Here is a 19809-nt window from a genome sequence, read left to right as displayed (position 1 = left end):
GCTATGAACCTGCACTCCAAGGTCTCTTTGTTCAGCAACACTCCCTGGGACCTTACCATTAAGTATATACGGCCTGCTAAGATTTGCTTTCCCAAAATGCAGCACCTCACATTTATCTGAATTAAACTCCATCTGCCACTTCTCAGCCCATTGGCCCATCGGGTCAAGATCCTGTTGTAATCTGAGGTAAGCCTCTTCACTGTCCACTACACCTCAAATTTTGGTGTCATCTGCAAACTAACTAACTGTACCTCTTATGCTCACATCCAAATCATTTATGTAAAAGACAAAAAGTAGAGGGCCCAGCACCAATCCTTGTGGGACTGGTGATAGCCAATAGAATTTAACATTGAATCTCATTAGGGTCTACTGGGCTGGAAGAAAAGTCATTGTTCAAAGAGTTCAGTTGTTGGAAGTATCTTAAAGGAGGATGAAGAGGTACTGAGGTTGAAAAGGAATTCCAGAGCTTAGAGCCTCAGCAACTGACGGTATGGTGACCAGTTATGGAGGGATTAAAATTGGAAATGTACAGGAGACCAGAATCAGAGGAGTGCAGATATTTTGGAGATTTGTAGGCTGGAAGAAATTGTGGAGATGGGTTAGGACAAGGCTGGGGAGGGATTTGAAAATAAGAATTGGAATTCTCAAGATGTTGCTTGACTGGCAAAGATGTCAGGGAGGGAGTTCAGAGTTAAGGTATTTGGCAGCTGAAGGCATGGCTGCCAATGGTGGAGGGTTTAAATTCGGCATATTCAAGTAACCGGAATTGGAGGTAGGCAGATATTTAAGAGCTACATGGTTGGAATAGATAACAGAGGTAGGGAAGATTGAGACCATGGAAGCACTTGGAAATATGGATGAAAAGTTTTAAATTGTGATGTTGCGAAAGATGTAGCCAATATAGATTATTGAGTAGAAGATTGATGGATTTGGAGCAAAACTTTGGGCATTTAGAAATTTTTGGTGAATGTGGGAGGGCAGGCAGAAGCAAATTGAATAGAGACATCTCGAGGTAGCAAAGACAAGAGTCTTTCAACAGCAGATCAGCTGAGGTAGGTTTGGAGACAGGTGACGTTATGGAAGTGGAAAGAGATTAACTCAGTGATGGTGCAGATATGGGATAGGAAGCTCAACTTGATGTCAAATATAACATCAACATTGCAAACCATCTGTTTCAGCCTCAGAACCTGTTGCAAGAATGATTAGGCAATGGAATTTATGCAAGGGTCTGAAGACAAGAAATTGGGAGAATTTCTGCTTATCCATTACTGGGTTTTGGACAAATATTTTGACCATTTAGAGGCAATGGAATGGTCAAGAGAGGTAGGAGTGAAGTATAGCTTGACATCATCAGTGTACATGTAGAAGCATTTAAACATTTAAGTTGCCTTGAATGGAACGAATAGCCAGGAGAGCAGTTAAATGAACTGCTTATTCATTATCCCCAATTTATTCCATTACCACTGTCATGCCTGGTTCCATTGTCTTTCATCAGGGAAGCTCACAATTGCTGACTAGGCCTATGACACAGCAACATAATCACAGGAATTAGTTCAGACTTGAAGGAGCAAAGAAATACAGATTTCTTCTTGAATGCCCACTGTAAATGAGAGAGTAAAATGTGTATATTGGAGGGTCTGTGAATCTTTACATACTTATCTCCCAGGAAAGCTTTCCGTGCAGAAGTAATTTCTAGTACATTACACCCAGAAAATTGAAACCTCTGGGCAGATCAGACACAAAGTAACACATACTGTAATCAAGAAGAAAGAGAACAGGATCAAATTTTTGCAAATAAAACTCAATTGCATCCCTAATTGTTCATGGACTTAATTCAAGGAGGGAGATTTAAAAGAAACTGCAGACGAAAGAGGTCTGAAGCATTAACACAAAATGTTGGAAAGGCACAACAATGTCCCACATTAACTATAAAGAGAATCCTGAATTAATATGTTGAAACTAAATCAATAATCTGCTTCTCCTCTCTTTATCGGTGATAACTGACTTTCTGTACATTTTCAACTTACACAGCTTTTATTTTAAGATAAGAAGATTGTGAATCTGTTCTTTCCAATAATTGTATACTCTGAAGTGTATATTGGAGAAATACACTTGGGAAGCAAGTCATTATCTTCATAATTTAAAGAAAGAAAGAATGATTTTCATTTATATAGTATCTTTTATAATCTCTGAATATCTTAAACCAGTTTACAATCAATAAGATGCTTTGGAGTAGTAGCTAGTAACCATTGTTGTAATGGATGATATGGTGCAGCCGATTTGTATATAACAAGACAAAGCAGCACCATAAACAGCAATGAGTTTGTCACCAAATAATATGTCCTTGTGTGATGGTCCTTGAGGGTTAAGTATTGATCAGGATGCTGGGTGAGAATATAGGGCCATAGGATTTTTATAATCATCCAGAAAGGCAGACAAGGCTTCAGTTTAACAACTGATGTAAAAGACACCAACTTTGACACTGCCACACTCTCTCAGTACTGCACTGAAGTGTGAGGCTTACTGAACCAAGTTTGAAAATATTATCAGTTTTCTGATGTGTTCTGCTTGCAGATGAGATCATTGAAATATTTAGCCTTCCAATTTCTTAAATTCAAAACTGAAAATTATTTGGAGATGGCATAGGAGAGGTTTATCAGGACAATGCAAGGGATGAGGGAATTCTGTCATGTGGAGGAAGGGGAAGATGGGAGTGTACTCCTCATAATGGAAAAGACTTAAGGAACCCTAATAGGGGATTCAAAGCTACACAAGTGTTTTTTTAAAAAGCATAAGAAACCATTTCCTTTAGGAAGTCAATTTGTAACCGGGGTAACATATTAAATAATTGAAAAAGGACTACAAGTGAATTGAGGACAAATTGTTTTGCTCAGAACTTGTTGTTATGTGGAGTGCACTACCTGAAAGAATGGTGGAGGTAAGTCCTAGAGAAACTTTCAAAACACAGTGGGACATGACTTGAAGAAAATTAATTTGCAAGATTGTAGGGAGAGGTCTGGGATATGAGACTAAATCAGGCACCCTCTGAAGAGCTGGCACAAGTGCAAAAGGCCAATGGCCTCTTTCTTTGCTGTGAAATACGATTCAATAATTTCATTTTAAAGTGTAGTGGAAAAAGAATGAAAACTGTTCTGGTCAGAATCCAAGTGAAAAAGAAACTGAAAATCAAGGTTGGCTTGATTGTTATTTTTATTCTCTGCCCTTCTTGTTTCAAACCCCATCAGCAACCTCATCAGGCAATTGAGAGGGTCCCAGCTGAACTTGCTCAGCAGTTGCTTAAGGATTCTGTCTTCTGTAGAGTTTCCAATAACCCCACCCAACCATTTTGCACAGCCACAAGGGTTCATTTATAAGTGAGAGGCTGTGCAAGGACAACTATAATTGAGTAGGAACAATAGCTTCTGAGCCTGTGGAAAAGTTATATGCATGGGGACCTCATAACTACTGAGGTCAGGGTGCACTTAATTTATGTATTTTGATGTAAACTGGTTTAATCTGGCATCTGCACTTCTGTAATGCAGACCTGACTGCAGTCATAAGGAGTTAAGAGTGCCACTTAATTTGCCAAAAGTAATTAGCAAGGTAGATTTCTGATTTTTGGCCATAGAAATTGGATTGAGTAGACCCCATTTTTTTCGGTAATTTTTTTAATATCCAAAGTGGTATTCATGAGATGCACGCAAAATTCTGGTACATAAAGCACTCAATGCCATTATGAGTATGTTCTTAATAGTCCATTGGGAGCAGAGCAGGTAGATCAGGACTTCAGCCTTCACACAATGCTGACTTGATACCAGTGGAGCCATATTTGACCACAACACTAAAGCTAATGCTTTCTTTTAACCTTGCAAAGCTAATCATAGGTTCAGCAGCAGGAACAGTTCCCTGGAAGTGCTATTTAAAGGAACAGTCAAATAACAAGTTCCTTGTTATAATATTTGTCAACTAGTTGTTGCTAAGTTAGTTAATGTTGGGGCCAAGTTGACAGGGCATGGTGTATCATCTGGTGAAGACATTCAGTCTCAGTTTGGTCATTGGTCTTTTACACAAGACATTAAAGAAAGGCTCTACCTGTCCTCTTAGGTTGGTGTAAAATTTCTATGACACTATTGTGAAAAACATTAATAGAGTTGTCTCAGGTGTCCTGGCCATTATTGTACTCTCAAGCCATTGAAACATTGTTGTCTGTTGGGAGCTTTCTATGTGCAGATTGGCTTTTTTCCATTTGCTAATGGGATGTAGATATTACTATCTAGTTGAGAATTTATTGTCATTTCCTAATTGTCCTGGAGAAGTGGCAGTGAGCCTTCTTGACATGCAGCAGTCCCTTTGTGAAGCTGATGGTTGATTTGTAAGGAAGTAGCCTTTGAAGATGCATCACTGACCTTGACCACTTGTGTGAGATTATTAAACTCCTTGTGCCACTGCATCTGGGTCCTCAGAGCGATACTACTAGTATAGAGCATGATGACTACCAGCATCCATTACATTTGCAAAGTCTGTCGGAAGAGATTCTTGTACGAGAAAAGTACATCTCTTTACCTGTCCACCTCCTTGCCCAGAGCTCAATTGGTACATTACAGGACCTAAGAAAATACTCTCTGTCTTGTTTCAGAGTTCTTCCTGCTTGAATGCTGTTGCAAAGCCACTTCCAGTGCCTGCTACAGTCAAATTGCAGCTTCTCTTTGAGAGCTGCACACTTACTTTAAATGTTGTGGTTTAATTTTAAGTGGTGCTGGCCTCACATGATTTTGTGACCAATGCTCAGACATGCAGCAGTTCCACTGTGTGATTAATGCTGGTTGCATCTGCTGCAATCATGGCAAAGGGCAGGTTGCATGAAGCTTACCTGCTGCATGCGTGGGAAGGCGTGGCCACAGATAAGTTGTACATTGCAATATCTGCACCTGCTGTTGGGCATTGTGGAATTGTGTGGCCTTGTCTCCACATTGCTGTTACAGTTCCCTATAATATACAGGTGTAAACCTCATTTACAAAATATGTTCTTCCACTTTTGAAGCACTAACTTTGAGAATGTGCATTTAACATAGCCTATTGATTATTACAGGTTATGCTTTGTCATGGTATCTTTTTCCTACTGACACTCAAACTCTATAACACTCATGAATGAAATGAAACCTGTGCCTTTATTTTCTGCTGTTGTAGCATTCATCCTGTGAAGGTGTAACAATTAAGGCAAAACATAATTATTTTTTACTGGTAAATAAATAGGATACACAGTATTATCTGTTAATGCCTGTGATAATGAAAAATATGTTATCAAGTTATCTCCTATCAGGTTGAAGTATCATTTCAAATTAATTGAATATTAGAATAACACACAAGACAGAATTGGAATCATTCCGCAATAGATAGTAGGCATTTTTTGGGAATTAGTCTACATACGAATTTGTGGAATATATTAGTTTCTTTGGACAAGTGAGTGCAAGCAGTGCAGAGATTTGATCATCCCATGTATCTTGTGCATACTTACCAGAACTGAAAATTAGCAGTGGGAGTCTGATATTTAATCTCTGAAATATCTTTGATGTGAAGCCATTTCATTTTGAAGTGATTGAGTCAACAAAATGTTAACAAGCTTCGCACCTTGCCTAATAACGGGATAATGGATTGCGGCCACTTGCTAGCTTCCCATCATGGTAGTTTGGTCAATTTGATTGTCAACAATAATACCTTCATCTGATAATATTGCATACATTAACATTATAAATGTGTTGCTCCCATCAAAGTAACATAATCTCAAATGATTTTTGAACAGAAAACAATTGTCATTTTTGCTGCCAGCCTAGCTGTAAGGATAACCTCCACTTTAGTCATTAACTTGCTTCAAGCAAATTAATACTAAAAACAGAAAAGCCTTTTAGCTTGGCTTTCCAGCTTCACTGTCCTTGGGATTGAGTAAATGCATGTAAAACGTTTCAGTTAATTTAAGATGTGGTCCTTGGACACCAAGGATATTGTGTACTATGGAGGTATTTAGAATTATAGTAATGGTATTTAGTACAAAATGTATCATAGAAAGGAAAGCAGCCAAGACCATTTGCCTTAAGATAATCTTATAAGTGAGGATAGCATAATGAGGATAACAACCTAGCTATATTGCAGTTATGTTGACACAATGTGGTTTTCATGTCACATTGACACAGGAATTGCCATATAATTGGCTTTAAGTCATTATTTGCGTTGTTTTCCATTTTATTCTCCATATTGTTTGAGTGCACCTTCAGAATAAAGTTCACATCACACTGCAGCTAACAGAAAACCGCATTTAAATCTTTAAGAAGCCTCTGAACATCTTTCACCTTCTAAAGAGCAGTGAGGAATTGGTTCTTCATAAAGAGATTCTTGATCAGAATTTGATTTTCTCATGTAGATATCCACAAGGGAGACCAACCATATTGAGATTGTGTTATAACTGAGGATGTTCATAGGTGTCTAGGCATAGCAAAGGCAATTGCAGCAAAGCGATTTTACTGAGGACCACAGCAGTTATTTAAATAACACACATTTTGAATTGAAACCTATAGCAAGGCTGACTTTGGATAATTGGCTTCAGCAGTGACATACCAGCATGACCATCCTTTAACTCTCCTGAGTTATGCTGTCATTAAAATTTATCATAAGTGGTCTTTCCAAAGGTTGCTTGAAGGGCTGGATGGACCAATGCTACTTTTTTTTAATGGTATGCACCCACATCTGTGGGCGGCACAGTGGCACAGTGGTTAGCACTGCTGCCTCACAGCGACAGAGACCCGGGTTCAATTCCCGCCTCAGGCTACTGTCTGTGTGGAGTTTGCACATTCTCCCCGTATCTGTGTGGGTTTCCTTTGGGTGCTCTGGTTTTCTCCCACAGTCCAAAAATGTGCAGATTAGGTGAATTGGCCATGCTAAATTGCCTGTAGTGTTAGGTGAAGGGGTAAAATGTAGGGGAATGGGTCTGGGTGGGTTGCGCTTCGGCAGGGTCAGTGTGGACTTGTTGGGCCAAAGGGCCTGTTTCCACACTGTAAGTAATCTAATCTAATCATTGCTTGTTTCTCTTGTTGTACCTCAAGTCAAAATGACTTTGACGATGTGTGATAAGTAATGATTAAAAGGCCCCTTTCAGCATGGAGTTGGCCATATCCTGGAGTGGTAATGAGGTAGTAAGGCTGCCCATACCTTCACATCAACACAAGAAATAGAAGTAGGGGTGACCAAATTGCTGCCACGCCAGTAATGGCTAACTGGGGCTTCATTTTCCTGCATAGTCCCCAAATCCCTTGATTCTCACAGAAGCCAAATATTTGTCTATCTCATACTTATATATATTCAACAAAGGAGCATCCATAGCCAGTCTGGGGTAGAGACACAGTGTAGGTTAGATTAACCTCAGATTGGTTTTACAGGTCGGTGCAACATTGAGGGCCTAAGGGCCTGTACTGCCCTGTAATGTTCTATATTCTAAACCAAAAAATTCACAACCACTTGAAGGAAGTAATTTCCCTTCATTTTTATATGAAATGATAGTTCCCTTATCTTGAGATTGGAAATCCTTTCCTATTAATGAGAGATGAAATCAGAAAATTTAAATACGACCGCAATGAATGTGGTGAACAGGACTGATACTGCAATACATTTTACCTCACTTTACTGAAAAATCCCATTGAGTTGTATGTGTTATACTGGCTTGTTCCAAAAAAAATGTTGCCTCACCGGAATGACTAGTTACGTACATTTCCAGTTCACTCACTATAAAGCTGAAATAGCATTAGATTGTAGATTGTTGTGCAGTTATAAGGCTATTCAAAAACCAGGACTAGCTTTATCCCCATAATATATTAACTGTAAACTGTTAAACAGTAAATCAGGACTTAAAGAAAAACAATTAAACATTACTGATGTGCATCCGTTCATCTTCTTGTTTCCCCTGCTGTTTAGTTAAATGTTAAATTTAACTAAATTTTGACTTATTCTAATTTTATTTTACTTCAAGTTTAAAATCCTGTATTATTTTCTTCTGCTGTACAAGATTACAGTTTTGTAGATTTTCCATTCAGCTGACTGAAAAACAGCTTCAAAGGTCTTTTTTCTTGTCAATTATGGGGCAAAGATCCAAAGATTAATGAGGGGGCTTCTTGAAGATGTAAATGTTTCAGACAAGGAATGAGTCTCCTGAACATCAATGAATCCCAGAGACTTGCAGATCCAGATAGGTAATTGCACGCTCAGTGCTTGAAAGATGAATATGTGACAGAAGATGGTGAGTGGAATTGGCAATCAAGTGACCAATGATGTCTAAAGTCGAGAATTGCAAACTGATTAATATTGGTAGAAAGAACGTGGAGAGACAATAGAAAACAAAGGATACAAATCTATGGGGAGTGCAGGAGAAGGGAGAAGGGGGTCCCAGGTTAATGTGTTCATAAGTCATTGAAGGTGGCACCAAGACAGCTTAGGCAGCACCTTCCAAACCCTCGACCACAACCATTAGATAGGCAGGGGTAGAAGATGCATGGAGGCACCACCATCTATGAGTTCCCCTCTAAGTCATTCACCATCCTGACTTGGGACGTATATTACCCTTCTTTCAGTGTTTCTGGGTCAAATTCCTGGATCTCCCTAACAGCATTGTGGCAATACCCTTGATGAATTACAGCGGTTCAAGAGGGCAACTAGGGACAAGTACTGAACTCTGATCCAGCCAGTGATTTCATGTCACATGAATGATTTTTTTTAAAAAAAGGACAGGTTGAGGGAGTAGTTAATAAAGCATACAGTGTATTTATTTTTAATAAGGGCCTAGATTACCACACCAAGAAAGTTAAATTGCATAAAATATTGATTTAGCCTCGTTTGGAGTACTGCATTCTGTTCAGGGTGCCACACTTTTGGAAACAAGTGAAGTGATTGGAGAAAGTGCAGAAAAGAGTCATGAGAATGGTTCCAAAGATGAGGAATGTCTGTAACATAGACAGTAGAGAGGTTGGAACTACTTTCTACAGAGAAAAGATGATTGAGTGGAGCATTCAAAGGAGTGATAAGGGGATTGGACTTGGTAGAAAGATAGAGAACATGAGGAGATAGATTTCAGGTCATTGGAACAGAAGCAGCATTGACGTGTGAGAAAAAAAATAGCATGCAGTAAATGGTTAGAATGCACTGGCTCAGGGTCTGATGGAGGCAGGTTCATTGAGGCTTTCAACAGAGAGTCAGATTATGTTCTGAAAAGGAAGAAGGCGCAAGGTTAGAAGATGAAGGCAGTGGAATGGCATTAGGGAAATTGATCCTTTAAGAACAAAACAGACTTTGTCTGTGCTTTTGCCATTCTGTGATCTTGAAATGTCAGCTGTAGCTCACCAGTAGCTGTCTCATCTTGAAGTCGAAAGATTGTGTGTTCATGCAGTCAATGACTTCAGCTACTCTAGTTTAGCATTGAGGGAGTTCAATGTCTCTCAGATGTGAAACTAAACCCTCACGAAGCCCTCATACCCTCTCAGGTGGATCTAAGTAACCTTTTGGCAAATTGTGGAAGAGCAAAGAGTTCTCTTGGTGCCCTGGGCAATATGTATCCCTCAACCAATACCAAAACAATTTAAATGTTTACTGTAGGTGGGACTTTGCTGCATACAAACTGTTTACTAAATTTTCTTACATTATTAGAAAACTCATGCCTTAAAGTAATGCAATAGCTGTGTGGTGCTTTGGATGTGAAAGCCACGCTATTAATTAAAATTCTTTTCCTAAAGTTTAAGAGTATTCCAGTCACTACACATTTTCTTCTCTCTCCAAAACTTGTGTCCAAAATTTCAGTCTTCAGAATACTACATAGTGGAACTACCTTTATAAATCATTCAGCCTTGCTGCAGTTTTCCCCTCTCCAGAGACACTGATTAATTTTAGTCATGTTTTGATGCATCTTCTCGATCCTGCTCCATGCCCACTTTGTTAAGCTCCTTGTGAATGTTCCAGTACAGGAGGAGATGTTGATAGGGTTGGATGAAGAGGGCCGAGAAGAGGGTGATACACAAGATCAACCAATCAAGAGTGTATGGGCTCGTATCTGTTCTGCATGTAATTCTGTGTAGCCATGAGAAAGGCATGACAGAAGTGTGATTCCTTGTTGAACCTTAATCTCTGTTGATCATTACTCTCAAACCCCTAGTGTGGTGCAATGTGAGTTTGGGACACTTTGAGCTATAAACAGTAATGATAAGCTCAGCCTGAGTGGTTTTAGCTTAAGGTAAGCTTATCAAATGAATAACTCCTCCACAGGACTTTAGGGCTTCATATGACTTTCACAACCTCATTGGGTTGATAATTTTCATTGTTGGGTACGGTTTGTTCCAAATAAGTATTTATAAACCTTCATCGATTTGTCACAGTGTCATGGATTTCACTAGCTTTTTAGCTCGAGCTGCAATGTGTTAGGCAGCATACTCAAAATCCTAAACAGACCAGCAGCAATCTTTCTCTCATATTCAAAGTGAATGCTAAGGTTGCATCGTCTATCCATATGGCAAATTTTATTGCCAAGTCTAGCAATAAAGCTTCTGAATTCACCTCTGCAATTAAAAGAAGACATATTGCTTATTGCAAAGAAACTTAATTTGCTGTCAGGCACCTGGAGTCTGCACTATGTTGGGTGGCACAGTCCTTTATCACTCAGTCTGTCTTCTGCCAAAGTGCACATATTGACCCCATTCACCAAGAGCAATTCAATGTTTGATAATACCCGTAAAACCAATGTCAGTGCAGGATGATTGAACGTAAGCACAGTACATGTTAAATTTTAATAGACTCGAGTTGGTTAAATGTATAAATAGTTTGACGTGCTGATTTCGTGCTGATTGGTATAATCTTGCCGATAAACAAAAAATGGAATTGTAAACCTTCACCATCATTATTCAGCTGAAAGAAATCCAGTAGTAAACACAGAACAGTGACTTAGAGTGCAACTTTCCCCTATCTCGAGGGGTTGGGAAGGAATCATTGGACAAGTTGGCCCTAGAGTGAAACTCAAACTCGACTCCACACCTCCCAAATTAAAAACTGGGCAACAAAGTCCATGGGCAACTTTACTGACTCACCAGCAATTAAAGACCAAAGGTGGTCAATTATTGGCCACTTAAAGGCCTCAACTCACCACTTCCCTGATGAACTGCCTACCTAGTGAGTGAGAAAAGTGGCTAGTTTCCCACCTTCAGCTGCCTGTCAAGTTTGGGGAAGTTTTAGATATGCCTCAATCTGGTTGAAAATGGAGGCATGGATGGTGAGTGGGCTCTGAAAGATGACCCCTTGCCTCCAAGACCCTTGGCCCCCCTCCCAACTCCTCAAGCCTGAAATCCTCAGCTTGCATGAATGAGATTATGACCAACCTTTCTTGCTGCTGAGTCCTTTCCAATTTTAGGCGTCAACTGACATGTTAGGACCCAGAAGCTGCTAGCTCTAATTGGCCAGAAGCTTCTAGGAACTCATCTGCTAGAGATGAGGTGCCAGGTAGGGCTAGAAACTCACCAATTCAGTGCTTCTCAGGTTTTAGTGAGAAACATGGGAATGTAAAGGACTGCAGATGACCATCGGGAGCCCAGTGTTGGGAAGTATTCAATCATGAAAGGACTTTCATACTCTTCTTTCAATATTGTCTCCAGTCACTTGCATAACTCTGTCTTGAATCAGTGGATTGGTTCAGTCCACCTCCGTTAATGGACGATTGCACCCCAAGATATAGCAACAACTGCCTGGATTCTTCCAATGATGCAAACATAGTTACAGACACTCCCAATGCACTTAACAGTAATGTTATCAGACAAAATTGGATGCAAAGACTTGCGTAGAGCAATACGAACATAACAAAACAGGAGCAATAGACCACATGACCCCTCAAACCATTCACTGATCTTCCAGAGCAAAAAACAGTAGGAAGAAACAGTAATACTTGGAAATGCATATGTCAGTCTGAATGGGCTTTCATTGTGAAGTATAGAAGGTGAGCCAGACCAGTTTGTAGTTTGCCAGTTTTCTGTGTTTTTTTTAACTTCTCAACTTCTGTCTTAAATCCAGTTTCCCATCCGCTAATTCCATTAGAATGGAGAGGTTTTCTAAGCAGCTGGCAATGTGGGCTCTCATTGTCAGACACAGAACTGAGGGCAGTCAGCCTAAACAGACACAGGAGGTCAACTTATTTCACCTGGCAGGTCTCAAAACCCTGCAAACCATCAAAAGGTTCCTCATGTGGCTTGCCAACTATTGAGAAGCTGCTTCAGAGGTCCTGTCAGCTCAAAAACAGAGAGTGCAGCTGAAGGGTTGAGGAGTGACACTGGAGTTGGCAATGGCCCACTGTATTGCCTTCCGCTTGACAAAAATAATCTTGAGCTCACAACTCAAAAGAAGGATCTGGGAAATACCAAAACAGTATTGCACAACTAACAATATTTAGGACTGCACCAAAAATCAGGCTCATAGAGAGGGCCCATAAAAAGCAAATGCAATTCAATGTGGGCGGCATGGTGGCACAGTGGTTAGCACAGCTGCCTCACAGCGCCAGAGACCCGGGTTCAATTCCCACCTCAGGCGACTGACTGTGTGGAGTTTGCACATTCTCCCCGTGTCTGCGTGGGTTTCCTCCCACAGTCCAAAGATGTGCAGGTCAGGTGAATTGGCCAGGCTAAATTGCCCGTAGTGTTAGGTAAGGGGTAGATGTGTAGGGGTATGGGTCGGTTGCGCTTTGGCGGGGCGGTGTGGACTTGTTGGGCCGAAGGGCCTGTTTCCACACTGTAAGTAATCTAATCTAAAAAATGTCATAAAGTGTAAGGTGGTTCTTTTTTAGTAAGAAAGTAAGAGGGCCGTATTTTCCTATGGACTGTAGGAAAATAGCCGTGATAGAGAAGTGGGAGGATCTGGGACTACAGATACTTGACGTCTTAAAGGTAGCAACATCAGGCAGTGAGGATATAGGCCAAACAATGTTCTGGGTTTTATTTATACAGAAATTATAGACAGGAAGATAATATTACATTTATACAGAAATTTGGTTTCCCATGCTTGGGAATGATGGACTTATTCTTGCTTGACAAATAAAAAATCTGGAATTATTCTTATAATCAATTATTGGCGTAAACATTATATTTTGTCTCATGAACAAAATAGGCAACAAACAATTTACGTTTTTTTTTGTGCCTATGACATAAGAAAGCATCTTAAAGAGCTTCACAGGAGTATAATATATGTCACTATATAACACAGAGCCACATAAGGTAATAGGACAGATGACCAAAGGTTTGGTCAAAAAGGTAGATCTTAAGTGGTGTATTAAAGGAGAAAGAGGTTGAGAAGTTCAACAGGGGAACTCAGCTTAAGAAGGCATGAGTGCAAATAGTAGTGATTAAAATTCAAGAGGCCAGAATTAGGAGGAGGGCAGTTATCAGAAAGGGTTGTGGGATGCAGGGAATTAGAGAGATACATTAACGAAAGGCGAGCATGGAATGACATCTAAAGTCGGGATTAGAATTTTCAAATTGAGGGACTTCTTAAGTCAGAGCAAACTGTTGGTCAGCGAGTGAATGAATGCTGGATGAATGGAACTTCATGTGAGATGGATCACAGGCAAGTGTTTCAGACACCCTCAAGTTTAGGAGGATGGAATGAGGGAGGCTGGTCAGGACTGCATTGGAATGGTTAAGGCTAGAAATAAGAGAAGGAGGAGGAGTTTAGAGAAAGAAAAGATGAAGAAAAATTGCTTCTTTCTATCTTAGGGTGGTCCAGATGTTATAACTAGACTCCAGCGAGGTTCTCTAAGTTATAATGGTTCCATCCTGAGCTCCCTGATGAGGAGGAATAAACTGGCTCCCGTTCGGTATTCACCTGTCGCCATGGTCAGTCATAAAAAGGTTCATTTAAAAAAGGATCCATCTCTTGTACATACCTTCCTCTGAGACCAAATCAATTTATGTTTTATAAAAAAGTGAATTTATGAATAACTAAATGTGAAAGAAAGAAAAACGCAACACACACATAGAGATTAGGAATGAGAAGAAAATACAAAAAAAAGTTAAAGGATACACTGACCTGAGTTATTTGTAAAGAGCAGAGGGTGTTGAGCAGATGATTTTGGGATTCTTGATTTTGAGGTTAGCTGAAGTCCTTTCGCCCCATTTCCTTTTTAGAACTGACAACATTCAGAGCAAGAGAGTCCTTAATGTCTAAGCATGTTCATGGTTAGTCTGTAACCAATTGAACTACATTGCTACAGGCAGTGAAATCAAATAGACTTCTCCTGTTTCCTTACTATTGGCTTGTCAGCTGGCCTGACTTCAAGCACTGAGAATCCTTTTATCTGTCACACAGAGGTGACTATTAGGTGGTTCTTGACTGTGATCTTCACTAATCTTTCTGTTCACCCTAGCCTAGTGCAAATGGGTACTTCAATTCACTAGTACATTTTCTTGCACTAGCACACATTGAGCAGGATTACAGTTGAATTTTAATCCTTTTGTTGTATATTTGTGGAAAGTCAAAACACAAAAAATGACTGAGAGAGATAGCTTTTTGCTGAGAGGGGGAAAATATTCAACCCCTTTTTTATCTCTTCATGTTTTTTTCTCTGTTTGAAGTTTCCTGACACTCTGCAGGTGTGACATTCTGAGGGCCCCACACAGAAGCCAGACAGCATTAAATTTACATCTGCAGTCCTCATTGACCAACGGTAGTAGTGCTCTTCTTTAAAAATCCACATTTTCAAATTAAAAGTTAATAATGTCAGCAGTGCTTCAGTATTCTGGCCCCTCCTCATGACATCAAAGCGTTTTACAACTGGTGAGGTGCTTTATGTGTAGTCATTGTGTTCTTTTTCAAATATTGCCAGATGATCATCTGAGTGCAGATGTGTCATGGTTTAATATCTCATCTGAAAGCCCTCTGACAATGCAGTGCTCCTTCAATAGTGCACTAAGATGTTAGCCTGGACATTGTGCCAAAGTAGCGAGAACTGAACACGAATTCATAACCTTCGCGCGCAGACATCACAAGTGACTCAGAATGCTGCATTAGATATTTTCTAACATGAAGATTTTTAAGATTCTTAAATGCAAAAATAAACAGTAAAGCTAGTTCAGCATTAAGATATAATCAGTACTGACCATTAAGTAGGAAATTTAATTGCAATGATTATTATATGGGCAAGGAGGTCTTTGCTGTCCTACCCTGATTTGCTTACAACTCTTCATTGTACAAAAGCTTTCCAAAAAAAAAATGCACACCTTTTCAGCTGAATATATGTAAACCAACAGACATTTGTGAAGTCAGAAAAATAGCTTGAGGCATCATGGTATTAATTAATGTCTAAGCATGTTCAAGGTTAGTCTGTAACCACTTGAACTATATTGCAACAGCCAGTGAAGTCAGTGAGACTTTTTCACTTTAAGGAAACATGTTTTGGCAACAGCTGGGAGATCTGAAGAGCATTATCTCCATGGGAGAAAACAGTAGTACATCCCTGGTACATATAAAAGAAGATTTTTTTTTCTTATCAGCTCTTTTGCTTGCAGCATGTCTATACAGAAAGGTTACCTTATTGTGACCTTCCAGATAGAGAGTCTGTAGCAATTTACTGTAACACTATGCAAAAGAAAATGACAAGAGGACAAGGAACTTAAGCTTTTTACATGTCGCTCAATTTGCAGAAGTTCTTTGATGCTGTAAGGGGAATACAGAAGTCTTGAGTTTTTCTTCCTCGGTGCCACCACGAATAGTTGGAACAAAAATGAAGGCAAAGCAGTTTTAATGCAAAGCAGTTTTAAGGCCAGCATTAGCTGAGAAACTTCCATTTGTTGCAACCTCAGCTATCACATGCTTCAGCCCTGGAACAGTGCCATCCTAGACCTGTGGGAGAGGGAAGACAAAAATATATTACACTCTGGGGTTTTCACTGGTGTTTTGGCATTAAGGTATTGGATAACTTGGAAACCTTGCAGCATGTTCAAGGAAAATTATAACATCTACAATACAATGTATTTAGTATTTGATGTCATAGAACAGGAGCATGGTAGGTAACAGCATTTATTACACTAACTGATGTACTACACAGATAATGCATTTTGTATAGAGATTGTACAGTTACTAGACTATGAAATCATGAAGTGTCAAATTTAGATAACTTGGCATTTCACTTGTGACGAATTTGCCTGCCATTGCCACTGGCAGAGTTAGAAATCCAATAGACGGATGCCCATACTAAGATAAATTTCTGGACTGTTAACCCCAAATTAGCTTTACTCGTGCACTCTTGTGACATGACTGTGTTAACCATTAGAGTAAAGCCAGTTACACTACAGCGTGAAATCACAGGTAAGCCACCTTTTGATGTTAAGATCTCTCTGTGAAAGTATCTTTCACCTTGCCAGTACAGCTAAGCCTGTGAGAAAGTTAAAAATGCTGTTGATTAGAGATAAAGTGAAGAGGAGGCAGAGAGACTAAGCCATTGCAGAGTTCTCTTGCAGTGACAGCTGAACCAGTTCAGGACAACGCACACCATTGACTTGAAAGTGAGGGCGCAGCAGTTACTGTAACAATGGTCTTGCTCATGCCTTGAATGAGCATGCACCAAGTACATCCGTAAAATGGGTGAAACTGAAATGTTTTACTCTCTTTTTCCCAGATTGCCTGCTTGATGTTTAAAGATGAAACAGGTATGGAGGAAGGCAAAGCAGAGAATGGCTCTTTACTCTGATTTGCGCCAACATGGATGCCACTAAGAAGCAGTTGCTTCTTGTGATAGAAATTCCAAAAGAGCCACTTGGCTTTATGAAATGTCAAGGCAGTACTCATGCAGTATGAAGCTAACAAAAGTACAGTGGAAAAACTGTAGCAATGGAGTATGAGGAAGATTATCACTACATGTGACTGTCCTGTGCATCCCAACATTGTTGGCTTACAGAACATCAAACTGCCATTTTTTACCTCTCACCAAGATCAGTCAATAGGTGAGGGATCTACTGGGAACCTACCCAATGTCACCCGATCTCTCACGTTATTAAGGTCATTGATAGGGAGTGCAGCAATACTAGAGGCCATGTGATGATTAAGAAGGCATAGAAGATGGTGCCAAAAGCCACAATTGCTACCTGCTTCTTCCACGCTTGGGTTCAAACAGGCTATAACTGTGTAATAAAATGAAGAGGAGCACAGTGAGGCCAACCACCCTAATGATGAGGTCCTTTCATTCATCCTTGGAAGGCTTGCATGGGAATTCCAGCAGGTAACCTACACCGCACTGGATGACACTGCAGATTGGAACTGAAAGATGAGTCAGTTGTAGATGCTGCTCTTCAGCTGAGGAGCTTGTGGATCCTGAAGAGTCTGACAAATGTCTGCCTGGTCACCTGCCTGTTTCTCCTGCTGAAGCTGTGGAAGGTCGAGATGCACAGGGATTTCTCACTGCAGCACAAAATCACGGAAAACGTGTTTAACCTCATCGAAGTCATGGCACCACACATATCTAAAGACAGCATGCTAAGCAGGAAAGAATTACTGAGCTTTTCCAGAGCTTATTCTCAAAATTTTTCAATGCCTTTTAGTGTACAAGGTCAGACCATTGTAACATGTGAGCAAATTGAAAAATAAAGACTGTTTTTTATGTAATCACTGCATAGCTGAGTTTTATTTAGTTCATAGCGTGTACTCATGGTCATTTTGGATTATATAGGGGTTTCATCGCCTTTTGTGAAGCTCAGCTTAATATGCAGCTGCAGGTCCCTCTTTTGATTCAACTTATCCTTATTTTACTGTACATTTTAGACAGATTACCTAGTGAGAAAATATTATGTGATGTAGTCCAGAGAGGTGATTGGTGAAGGACAGAGTTGGAGCCAAACTTTAGACATTCTTTTAAGTATTTATTTGCAGAATAGCAAATCTTCTAACTCAACAGCTTCAGTTTGCGTCTCTCCAGAGGGTCTCCAGTTAATGCCTGTCACCTGCATACAAATAAACACAGTCAATATGCAATTACAATTTAGCTATTTATATATATGTAGAAGATGGGAAATATGAACAGACGTATGTCATGTAACGTGGACTTTGCTATCTCAGTTATTAGGATTGTGGTGAATCCTCAACTTCAACTATACATTTCCAAACTTAATTCACTTAGACTCTAAAAATCTATCAGTCTCACTCTTGGCTATACTCAATAACTGAGCTGTCTGGAGTTGAGGATTCCAGCGAAATTTCACAGCCCTCCATTAAAATATTTCTCCTCATCTTTGTTTGACTTCGCTGTCTCCTTGCTCAGGCACAATCCCCCTAGTTCGAGATGCTTTCCTAATTGCTTGCTGTCCCAGCAGTGTTTTCATTCTGTTTTTCCAACACAACCACACATTAATGTCACACACCAATATTTAACAGGTTTTTTTATTCTTCCTACTCAGGTGAATACCTTCCCATTTCCCCATATGTTCCACCTTCCTACCCACTCATTTAATTGGCCAAGTAGTCTTGTGTATTGTCGAGATTTCAACTCTTATCCTAACAAAGCGGGTAAAAATTCATCTTGGATTAAATGAGAAATATTGTTTTGTACATTCTAACTGATAGCCAATGGAATGAAATATCAGATGGAGTTTCAAGATGTATGGTCCATGAGATACTGCCCATTTTATTTTTCTATAGAGTAAGATGAAGTTCTGTGTGACTAAATAGTAACAGTATGCTCAGGAATTTACGTTGGGATTTTCCCTTTGCTTCTAAGAGCAAGGGTGAATGTGCTAGGTGGTGTTGAACAACATCATCCCCCATTGGCAAGAGAACGCACTGAACCACCGGCCAATCAGTACATCAGCTGAGAAGTCAGAGCGAGTTTCTATTGCTCACCTTACACTGCTGAGACGAGTGACAGACAGAGATTCTGGGCCCCAGAGTCTGCTGCTGGAGGTGATCCAATGGTGAAAAGTTATGTTTTTCTAATCTGCTAGTTGCAGACCCCTGGTCACAGGAAGAGAGCCATCAGGGGTTTTGGAGGCAAGGATAGAGGAGTGATTTTTAGAAGCATCCACTTGCCTCCTCCCTTTCAATGCCTCAAACCACACCCTGAATGGGAAATTGAGAGGCAGCTCTTGCTGAACAGGTGGGTCACACTCCAGCTGGGAAACTAACCAACTTTCTCAACTCCTAGGGTGGCAGGTAGTCGGAGAGGGAGCCCTTAAGTGACCATTAATTGATAGTACAAGGGCCTAAGTTGATGGCGAGTCAGAAAGGTTGCCCATGAACATTCTCACCCAGCACTTAATTGTAGCCATGGTCGGGGCGGGGGGTGAATTTCTCTCCAGGGCTAAGATAGAGTCATAGAGATGTACAGCATGGAAACAGGCCCTTTGGTCCAACCCGTCCACGCCGACCAGACATCCCAACCCAATCTAGTCCCCCCACCTGCCAGCAACACTCCCTAGGACCTTACTGTTAAGTGTATATGGCCTGCTAAGATTTGCTTTCCCAAAATGCAGCACCTCGTATTTATCTGAATTAAACTCCATCTGCCACTTCTCAGCCCATTGGCCCATCTGGTCCAGATCCTGTTGTAATCTGAGGTAACCCTCTTTGCTGTCCACTACACCTCCAATTTTGGTGTCATCTGCAAACTTACTAACTATACCTCTTATGCTCGCATCCACATCATTCATGTAAATGAGAAAAAGTAGAGGACCTAGCACCGATCCTTGTGGCACTCCACTCGTCATGGGCCTCCAGTCTGAAAAGCAACCCTCCACCACCACCCTCTGTCTTCTACCTTTGAGCCAG

The sequence above is a fragment of the Chiloscyllium plagiosum genome, chromosome 20, assembly GCF_004010195.1.
Source record: "Chiloscyllium plagiosum isolate BGI_BamShark_2017 chromosome 20, ASM401019v2, whole genome shotgun sequence".
Taxonomy (NCBI): Eukaryota; Metazoa; Chordata; class Chondrichthyes; order Orectolobiformes; family Hemiscylliidae; genus Chiloscyllium; species Chiloscyllium plagiosum.
Note: the sequence above shows the minus strand (reverse complement) of the source record.